The 10,902-nt window shown below is 36.7% G+C and overlaps 1 pseudogene; it reads right to left on the reverse strand.

Moving 5' to 3' along the window:
- Positions 1-10,902, reverse strand: part of LOC107665450 (zinc finger protein GLIS3-like) — a 33,944-nt pseudogene that overhangs the window by 8,160 nt on the left and 14,882 nt on the right.

The raw sequence follows: 10,902 nt of genomic DNA on the forward strand, positions 1-10,902 counted from the left end.
GATACCAGAAACCACTGAGCTGTGAACAAACGTCCTGACCTCATTTATGTTTCAGAAATATGGTTTCAGAATAAATGATTACCTACTAAAATCATCAGAAAACGACTTCAGCAATAGCTGGAATTCCTCTGCTCAGAGCTCATCTTATATAAGAGGAATCAAAGGGTTGGACATTAACCGTGTGTTTTCTGTCAGCAGGTTTTGATTGCTTTATAATGAAGTGGTTATTTTAGTAGATACCAATAGCAGTTTTGCATGTGGGTGTCATTTAGAGTGTTGATCTTTATCTAAATTGAATCTATATTCTAAAGACTGAACAGAAGTTGGTTTGTTTTGTGAGAACAGGATGAACTGTACTTTCAGTTCTGTTGGATTGTTTGCCGGTTTGTCACTAATGGACAGGAATTCTGTTCTTTTCCTCTCTTCTTTGCGTTGGCAGAGGTGACGTTTGCTTGTAAATCTCAGCAGAGGAATTCTGCTCCACTCGGGCGTTTGGATGTGTTTAGTACTCGAGGTTTGTGCCTCGTTACATGCTGTTTGTTTCAGCCGCTGAGTGTCTGGGATCGGGATTAATTGGGACTGTTTCTAAAAGCAGAGGGAGAAAGACACAGCTGTTGTGCAGTTTCTTCACATATGCAGATTGTCATCTTTCCAAAATCCTTCCTAATCCCAATTTATAAATAATGATCACAAACAAACATGAGTGATAGTAAGTGCTAACAATGAGTTCTAATTAGAGACGTTAATCATTAGTACAGTATGAACTGTTTGAAAACAAACTTCAGTGTGTCCTGCAGCGTGATAGATAGAGAGATAGATAGACAGACAGACAGACAGACAGACAGACAGACGGATGGATGGATGAATAGATAGATGATAGTTGAGTAGATAGACAGATTGATAGATACTTGGATAGACGAATAGGTTAGATGGATCAATAGATAGTCAGACTATTCATCCAACAGTTGGATGGATAGTCAGGTAGATAAATGGATAGTAGGGTAGATAGATGGATAGACATAATTGGATAGATGGATAGGCAGATGGAGAAATAGACAGACAGATAGATAATCAGATAGACAGATGAAGAACAGATGGATGGATAGATAGATAGATAGATAGATAGACAGACAGACAGACAGATGGAGAAATAGACAGTCTAATAGATAGATGATGGATGGATGGATGGATGGATGAATAGATAGACAGATTGATAGATACTTGGATAGACAAATAGGTTAGATAGTTGGATATATAGTCAGAAATAGTTGAATAGATCAGATAAATGCATAGTAGGGTAGATAGATGGATAGACATAATCGGATAGATGGATAGACAGATGGAGAAATAGACCGATGGATAGATGGATGGATGGATGGACGGACAGACAGATGGAGAAATAGACAGTCTAATAGATAGATGATGGATGGATGGATGGATGGATGGTTGGATGGATGGATGGATAGTCAGACAGATGGACAGATGGATGGATGGATAGATGGCTGGATGAATAGACAGACAGATTCATAGATACTTGGATAGACAAATAGGTTAGATAGATGGATCTATAATCAGAAATAGTTGAATAGGTCAGATAAATGCATAGTAGGGTAGATAGATGGATAGACATAATCGGATAGATGGATAGACAGATGGAGAAATAGACTGATGGATAGATGGATGGATGGACGGACGGATAGATAGATAGATAGATAGATAGATAGATGTCCTACAGGCAGAAGACGACTGATCTGGGAGCATTTATCTTGAACCTGAAGCCCCTGAGCTCTTTGACAAGAGTCATTAAAGTCAGAAGTATAACTACAGCTGCCCTAATCACCAGTGAATCATTAAGAAGCTAAACTACACCTTAACTATCCCAGCTGTCCTCTGCCTCACAAACGCCAGCCACAGAGAAGAGCCAATCAATAAGCATTCAGATCAGGCCCGCTGGGAAAACAGACGTCCAGCCGCATCTGTGCACTCGAGGACCTTTCACACAGACTTTATTTAATAAATCTCAGAGTCCTGTTGGCCGCTCGCAGAGACCGAGCCCTGAATAGACAGCAACATGGCTCCAATGTGCCGCTCAAAGTCACAAGCGTGGCAGCACGCCATACGCCGTCGCATAATGACAACGAGTGCCAGCAGTCGAGCAAACGTTCCTCCGCGTGTTTAACATCACCCAGACAACTACAACTTTTCATTATCATTTATTTAAGGCTAGGAAAGGGAAATTCTAAAACGCTTAAAGGGTTAGTTCACCCCAAAAAATTGTATCATATACATAGGCCTACTGTGATTTATTCCAAAGTGACTTATATGATGCATTTAATGTCAAATAATCTAAATGAAGCCTCTTAAAAGACAAGTATTCGCTGTGGTTCATGTTTGTGGCTAAAGCAGCGCATTCTTTGTTCTCTTTATTTTTCAAAGGCATGACATTTTGTAGTTATTTTGAACGTAACGTTACACAAGTAAAAATATACATTTTACCATACGGCTATAAATGACAGAGTATTAAGTTATTTCCCCTCGATGGGGAAATAATCCAAGTGAACATCAATCAGTACTCAATATGAATTTAAACTGCATATATAAACTGCTTTAAATATGACTATAAATTAAATTATTTCCTGTGCACTTCAATACTGGTCTGTGCTTGACTGTAGTCGCGGCTGTGCTTATTGAGTTTATATTGAGTTTATTTAACCCATCACAATTTATTGGAACTGTGTGAACTAGAGTGACTACTCACCTTAATGTTGTTCTAAAGGCTTATTACTTAATAACAAAAAATGTCCTGCTTGCACTTGCCAATTTAATGGCAGAGAATGGTGACGCCGCTCGCGCCGCGCACAAGTGCATATCCTTTTGAGATATCAATTTTAATAAAACACAAGACAGTAGGCTATTTAATATCTGTTGTTCTCCGGTTGTCAGTCAGAATGACAGTTCTTGCGAACTATTTGAAGTGATGAATTATTGCATTCGCTTGTACCATAAAGCAGAACGTAAGGCCTTTACATTCTTATGTGGGTTTGAAGTGAAAGGTCAATCACAATCGTAAAGTTAACAAAGGCAACTGGAAATTGGAGGACGAGGGATCACTCACATGATCGAAACGAGTGAAACTCGCTGTGACGGGCGTTTGAAGCTCTATTGTTTGAGATCGCATCTGTTAAACGGTTAAAAGCTCTGATCCCATTTCGCATGAACAAAGAGCGTTTTCTTAAGAGACAGATTAGAGAGTGGTTTCCCTCCTATTCCACTATTCTTGGCAGATCTGATCGTGATGATGATTGTATTAAGCGACTAAGAAAACAACAGAGTTTCAGCTTTGGCATCTATAAGGCATGTGCTAATCAGATTATCACAATCACAGCCAGAGGCATCAAGCACAACAAGTACTGTGTGCTACTATGGTACAGGTATAGTATCATAATAATATACTATCATACCCAATTATTACCATATTCATTTGTGCAACAGAAAGTCCTTAGCACGGTATCACGTGCAAAAAAAAAATATGTAAAAACTTTGCATTTTTTTATTAGGTCCATATTTGACCCAAAGTTGGGTTGAAACAACCCAGCATTTTTTAGAGTGTACTGCGCTTTACACAGGAAAGAGTTTTGTCTTTCTTTGTCTTTCCTTACGCTCACTGGAAAACCATCTGACGCCATGGCACAGCAGAGGCTTCTTTAATGAATAAGTGTGCAGAGCTAAAGGTTGACCACAGGTATGTGTGCGCTATTAATGATTGATCAGCCCTGATCGCTGAAGGAAACAACACACTCCTGAAGAAAATCACAACACCAGAGGACAAACATGCTGGCAGTTTACCAACTCTACAGGGTCTAGATGAGAAACATTCTCTACTAGAGATGATCTGATCAAACCCCTAACACTGAACAACCACAACACCCTAGCAACCCCATAGCAATGTGTTAAAGGCACTAAGAACACCCTAGCAACTGCATAGCAACAGCCTTGCACAGTGGTGAGTTTTGCATGCACTGTAAAATGTTTTTATCAGCATTTTTGTTTCTATGCATTTAAAATGTTTTTTGTACCATTTTCAGGGTTTCAGCTCAATTTTCCTCATCACTAATTGTATTAGAATATTGAATGAATGATACTTTGCAGGTTTTATGAAAGTCAAATTAAGACTGTTACATCAATACACAATATGCCAATATATGGTCTCTAAATGTAAATGTAGTAAATAAGTTGATTAGCAGCAGTTTGAACTGAATTAAATATAGTTTTTTATTAAAATAAGAATAAACGTTTGCCAATGGAGTCAGAAAAGCTTTACCAAATAACTGAAAGGGAAAAAAATTGTTCTTATTTTAATTCCCTGGTGTTGTTCACATGGCGGTCAAAATTGACCAATTTTTTTTTTTTTTTTAATGAAATTAATGTGCTATAGTTTGATAATGTTTTTTTAAATGGAATATTTTGTATTTTTAGGGGATTTTATAGTACTGTATTATATTTATGCAGTAATTATAATCCATTATAATTATAATTATTATCCATTATAACCTGTTATAGACTTTTTGAGCATAAACCTGAAAATTTAATTTCCAATGTAAACTTTGGAGCACAGACTTAAGTTTGGTCTCTTTTTAAAGAAGACACTTGGTAGATTATTGCGGAATTGAAAAAGGTTTAAAAAAGTGTAACTATTAAAAAGCTTAATTGTTATATTATTAGTTTAATTATTAATTATTACTATAAAAAATTATGACAGATACACCATAGTACTATTTTAACATTTTATATGAAATATATATTCACTAAAAACATGTTTTACTCTAAAAATCTAAACAAATTGTGTTCCAAATTTGAGGTTGATATTTTAAAAAATGAGCTGTGTGTGTGTGTGTGTGTGTGTGTGTGAGAGAGAGAGAGAGAGAGAGAGCGAGAGAGAGAGAGTGTGTGTGTGTGTGTGTATGTGTGTGTGTGTGTTTGTGTGTGTGAGAGAGAGAGAGAGAGAGAGAGCGAGAGAGAGAGAGTGTGTGTGTGTGTGTGTATGTGTGTGTGTGTGTTTGTGTGTGTGAGAGAGAGAGAGAGAGAGAGAGCGAGAGAGAGAGAGTGTGTGTGTGTGTGTGTATGTGTGTGTGTGTGTTTGTGTGTGTGAGAGAGAGAGAGAGAGAGAGAGCGAGAGAGAGAGAGTGTGTGTGTGTGTGTGTATGTGTGTGTGTGTGTTTGTGTGTGTGAGAGAGAGAGAGAGAGAGAGAGCGAGAGAGAGAGAGTGTGTGTGTGTGTGTGTATGTGTGTGTGTGTGTTTGTGTGTGTGAGAGAGAGAGAGAGAGAGAGAGCGAGAGAGAGAGAGTGTGTGTGTGTGTGTGTATGTGTGTGTGTGTGTTTGTGTGTGTGAGAGAGAGAGAGAGAGAGAGAGCGAGAGAGAGAGAGTGTGTGTGTGTGTGTGTATGTGTGTGTGTGTGTTTGTGTGTGTGAGAGAGAGAGAGAGAGAGAGAGCGAGAGAGAGAGAGTGTGTGTGTGTGTGTGTATGTGTGTGTGTGTGTTTGTGTGTGTGAGAGAGAGAGAGAGAGAGAGAGCGAGAGAGAGAGAGTGTGTGTGTGTGTGTGTATGTGTGTGTGTGTGTTTGTGTGTGTGAGAGAGAGAGAGAGAGAGAGAGCGAGAGAGAGAGAGTGTGTGTGTGTGTGTGTATGTGTGTGTGTGTGTTTGTGTGTGTGAGAGAGAGAGAGAGAGAGAGAGCGAGAGAGAGAGAGTGTGTGTGTGTGTGTGTATGTGTGTGTGTGTGTTTGTGTGTGTGAGAGAGAGAGAGAGAGAGAGAGCGAGAGAGAGAGAGTGTGTGTGTGTGTGTGTATGTGTGTGTGTGTGTTTGTGTGTGTGAGAGAGAGAGAGAGAGAGAGAGCGAGAGAGAGAGAGTGTGTGTGTGTGTGTGTATGTGTGTGTGTGTGTTTGTGTGTGTGAGAGAGAGAGAGAGAGAGAGAGCGAGAGAGAGAGAGTGTGTGTGTGTGTGTGTATGTGTGTGTGTGTGTTTGTGTGTGTGAGAGAGAGAGAGAGAGAGAGAGCGAGAGAGAGAGAGTGTGTGTGTGTGTGTGTATGTGTGTGTGTGTGTTTGTGTGTGTGAGAGAGAGAGAGAGAGAGAGAGCGAGAGAGAGAGAGTGTGTGTGTGTGTGTGTGTGAGTGAGTGTGTGTGAGTGTGTGTGTGTGTGTGAGTGTGTGTGTGTTCACATACAATAGCAAAAACTGCTGAAAACTTTACTAAATTTCACACCATTCCACTGAATTAAAACATTTCAAAAACCCAAAATGTAAAATTTTTTCAGTCGAAAATGACCAAACAACACCAAAGAGTTAAGCATAGACTCACATTTCTCAGAAAACAAGACTTAATTTCTTCATTTTGCGCTTAAAGTAAAAGTATCTTGATTTAAGGATGTTTAGATATTTTGTACAGGAAAACAAATATATAAACATCCTTAATAAAAAATACTGAGATAAGATATTCTTTTTCTTTTTTTTGGCAGTGTGTGCAACATTTAATGCCATGACTTTAGGAATGTAAGACTGGAAGAGCAGATTAATGCGTTCTAAGACCCACAGAAACCCTGCTTTGTAACCCCTTTAATTAATTTTTTGAAATTTAAGACGAAATTTAAGAAGGTGAATGACTGATGCTGTCAGTCCCAAACATGCATCTGCTAATCGTCTCCTTTTGTGTTTCACAGAAGAAAGTAAATCACACAACAAGATGTGAGTAAATGATGACCTTCATTTATGGCTGAACTATCCCTTTAAATATATAAATATATCTTTTTTTAAAGCACATTTATGCTGTCCATTTGATTGAAGCGTATGGCAGGAGGCAGTCGTGTCTCTTCCAGAGCTTAAATGTGAGTCTTTTGTCCCTTTCTAATAACGGCATAATTGCACAAACTCCCATGTCAATTATAAAGGATAATCACTAATTAGCTGATGGCTGGAGTTAAAAGAGAGGAGAAAAACTCACAGATGAAGCGTAATGCAGCCTCTTCTCCACAACAGCACATTAAAGCACACAACTATACTGATTATATCGCCAGGGATTTTGTTTCTTGTTAATGTCTTAATGGTGATTATTAGCTTCAGAAGAGTCTCTCCTAAACACAGAGACATAGAGGGCCTTTTTTTCCAGTAGAAGTGCTGTTAATGCTGCAACAATAGACAGAAGAAAACAAGTAATACCCTGAAGCACTGCAGTGTTGCAATGTGCTGCAAAAATGAAATACAAGAGATCAATGGATGAAGCCGTCCTCCTGCACACTAATGCAAAACACAAGCATTTAGTAAAGTGCTTGTTTGTGCACATCTCTTAATTATTCTAAATAAAAAGTTTCTTAATGGTTCTTTAATGATATCAAAAGTTCATTCTAGAAACCTTTTATTCTAACGTGGTTCGTGTTTGGAACACAATTGCAAAGAGAGCGTTGTTTTGAACGGTGTTGGCTTATGTATAGCTGTGTCTGCACATTAAACGAAGATACAGAAGATACTTTCACATCTGAAGCACTGGAACTGAACCAGAAAAGTGTTCAGTGGAGAACAAAAGGATTCTGAAATGTAACACTGTCAGTCACTTACTTATGATAAATGTCATATCTGCACTGTCACTTTACCATCTGATATTTGCATATTTACAATTAAAATATTACTTAAATAGTGTTAGATATTGTTTTTGCTGTATGTATGTGTATATATATGTATATAAAATAAAGCTGCTTCACAGTGATGCCATAGAAGAACCTTTTTTTTTTGTCTAAATGGTTCCATAAAGATCCTTTAACATCTGAAGAACCTTTCTGTTTCACAAAAGCTTCTTTGTGGCGAAAGAAGGTTCTTCAGATTATAAAAAGCTAAGAAAGAGATGGTTCTTGACTGAATGCTTCTTTGTGGAACCAAAAATGGTTCTTCTGTGGCATCGCTGTGAAGAAGCTTTTAAGCACCTTTATTTTTAAGAGTGTATATATATATATATATATATATATATATACTGTATACAATATACAGTTTTATATTAATATGTTCAATAATTTTTTTTTTCAATTTTTTTAGTTTTAATTGTAAAGTTTTAGTAATTAAACATCTTTTACATAGTAAGTACAGATTTTTATTACTAGTTTTCATTTAATATGTCTATACAGTTTTTATAATTTTTTGTTATTTTAGTACTAGTTGAAATTAAAATGAGAAATGCTGCTTTGCCAACCAATTAAAAAATGCCAAATAAAATGTTTGTTTTTTATATTTTATAGTATCATTATATAGTATCATTGAGATACTAATATTGTTTTCTATTAATATTAGAGTGTAATATAAAGAGCTTTTTATACAAATTTGGTGCTTTTTTCCATTTTGAAGTTTCAGTAATTTTTGTGTTTGTCATTTTTGGCCGTTTTTGTAATATGTCTAGTTTTATAGTTTTACATTTTTCAGTTTGTTATTTTAGTACTTCAAGTTAAACTAAATTAAAATGAGAAATGTTGCCTTAGCAGCTAATTGAAATAAAAATGTTTTTTTTTTATATTTTATTGTATTCCAGTTAATGTTCATATTATAGTTAATTATTTTTATTATTTTATTGTTTATTATTTAAAATAATTATTGTTGCTATATTTCTTATAAATTACCTATATTTCACATAAAAGTTGTATTTTTACAAATATATCAAAGTTATTTGCTATATTGTTTTTTTTGCATATAACATTTGGTGTGTATATATATATATATATATATGTATATAATTAAAATATGTCTGTGTGTGTGTGTGTGTATGCATTATTATTATTTACTGTTATTGCATGTATTTATTTTTTAGCCTGTGCTTGCACATTTGTGACCCTGGAGCACAAAAGCAGCCATAAGTAGCACAGGTATTTATAATATTATAGTTATAGGTATTTGTAATATTTGTAGCAATAGCCAACAATACATTGTATGGGTCAAAATTATCCATTTTTCTTTTATGCCAAAAATCATTAGGATATTAAGTAAAGATCATGTTCCATGAAGATATTTTGTAAATTTCCTACCGTAAATATAGCAAAACTTAATGTTTGATTAGTAATATGCATTGCTAAGAACTTCATTTGGACAACTTTAAAGATGATTTTCTCAATATTTTGATTTCTTTGCTCCCGCAGATTCCAGATTTTCAAATAGTTGTATCTCGGCCAAATATTGTCCTATCCTAACAAACCATACATCAATGGAAAGCTTATTTATTCAGCTATATCAATTAACCTATATGACTGGCTTTGTGGTCCAGGGTCACATATAGAGACCTTTTACTCACAGATTTAAAACTCGATCGACTCACCGAGCATTTGTTGGGTTTCTCCCCGGAGTGGACCCTCATGTGGATGAGGAGCTTGTAGCGTGCGTTGAAAGGCTTGTGTTTGCGAGGACACCCGGCCCAGAAGCAGGTGAAGTCCTCGCCCTTGCGCTGGTCGACGTGGATCTTCTCGATGTGCTTGACCAGCTCCTCTCGCTGGCCGTAAACAGCGCCGCAGTCCAGCCAACGGCAGCAGTGTCCTCCGCTGACGTCCGCCGCAGTCCAGCCAATGGCAGCAGTGTCCTCCGCTGACGTCCTCCTCCTCGTCCTCCTCCAGCATCGGGCCGAGAGTCGACGGAAGGGCCCTGAGGTTGTCTGAAGACGCCTGAGAGACCGCTGGGATCTGAACGTGAGATGCTCGCAGATGGGCGTTATAGGGCGGTGGAGGGCCTCTAGGAGGACTAGGAGTCCTAATAATAGCGTCCATTTCAAATTGAAGCTGTATTGAAGGCGACAGGCTGTTTTTTGTCCCAGTTTGGATCTTCTGTCCAGGTAGAAGTTGGTGCTCCACTGCTAGATTGGTGAATTGGTCTTCTAGTGCACTGTAAGAAATGACCGTCATTTTAATGGTAAAAGACTGTAAAAATGCTACAGTAAAAACCTATTAATTGGTTAACGGTAAGTTCCCCTACTATATACGGTGAAAAACTGTATTGGACATTGCATTACAATTTTACGGTAAAATACCATTTTTGAAAGTGGAAAAAGAATGTATAATTTACAGTTAATAACCGTAAATTGACATTCCTAGAATTCCCTGCTTTACATTTCACATTTGTGACCCTGGACCACAAAACCAGTCATAAGGGTCAATTTTTTGAAATTGCGATTTATACATATCATGAAAACTGAATAAAATAATCTTTCCATTGATGTATGGTTTGTTAGGATAGGACAATATTTGGCCGAGATACAACTATTTGAAAATCTGGAATCTCAGGGTGCAAAAAAATCTAAATATTGAGAAAATCATCTTTAAAGTTGTTCAAATGAAGTTCTTAGCAATGCATATTACTAATCAAAAATTAAGTTTTGATATATTTACGGTTGGAAATGTACAAAATATCTTCATGGAACATGATCTTTACTTAATATCCTAATGATTTTTGGCATAAAAGAAAAATCAATAATTTTGACCCATACAATGTATTGTTGGATATTGCTACAAATATAGCTACCCGTGCTACTTATGACTGCTTTTGTGCTCCAGGGTCACATTTGATGTTTTTTTGTTGAAATAACTGTTTCTTGTTAGTTTTTTCTTATCAGTTTTGTATATTACACCTAATCTTGTTAAATGAATGTTTATTGCATTATTTCAGTTTCACGTGTGTCACCATGATGGTGTTTAGTGTTTGTGTGAATGACTCTGTGCACTTCTATATATGTTATTATTTAAAAGCTGCTTGTGATGGGCTTTGGTTCATCATGTGATTTTCTCATCAGCACCTGCTTTTGGTGGTTATCAGTGTATTACAAAGCTACAAAACAGATTTCAGTACTTCAATAGGTTGGTATATTAACATTATATCAGTTAATGAAATTACGGT

Source organism: Sinocyclocheilus anshuiensis, unplaced genomic scaffold, assembly GCF_001515605.1.
Source record: "Sinocyclocheilus anshuiensis isolate Anshui unplaced genomic scaffold, SAMN03320099.WGS_v1.1 scaffold495, whole genome shotgun sequence".
In the NCBI taxonomy this organism is placed as follows: Eukaryota; Metazoa; Chordata; class Actinopteri; order Cypriniformes; family Cyprinidae; genus Sinocyclocheilus; species Sinocyclocheilus anshuiensis.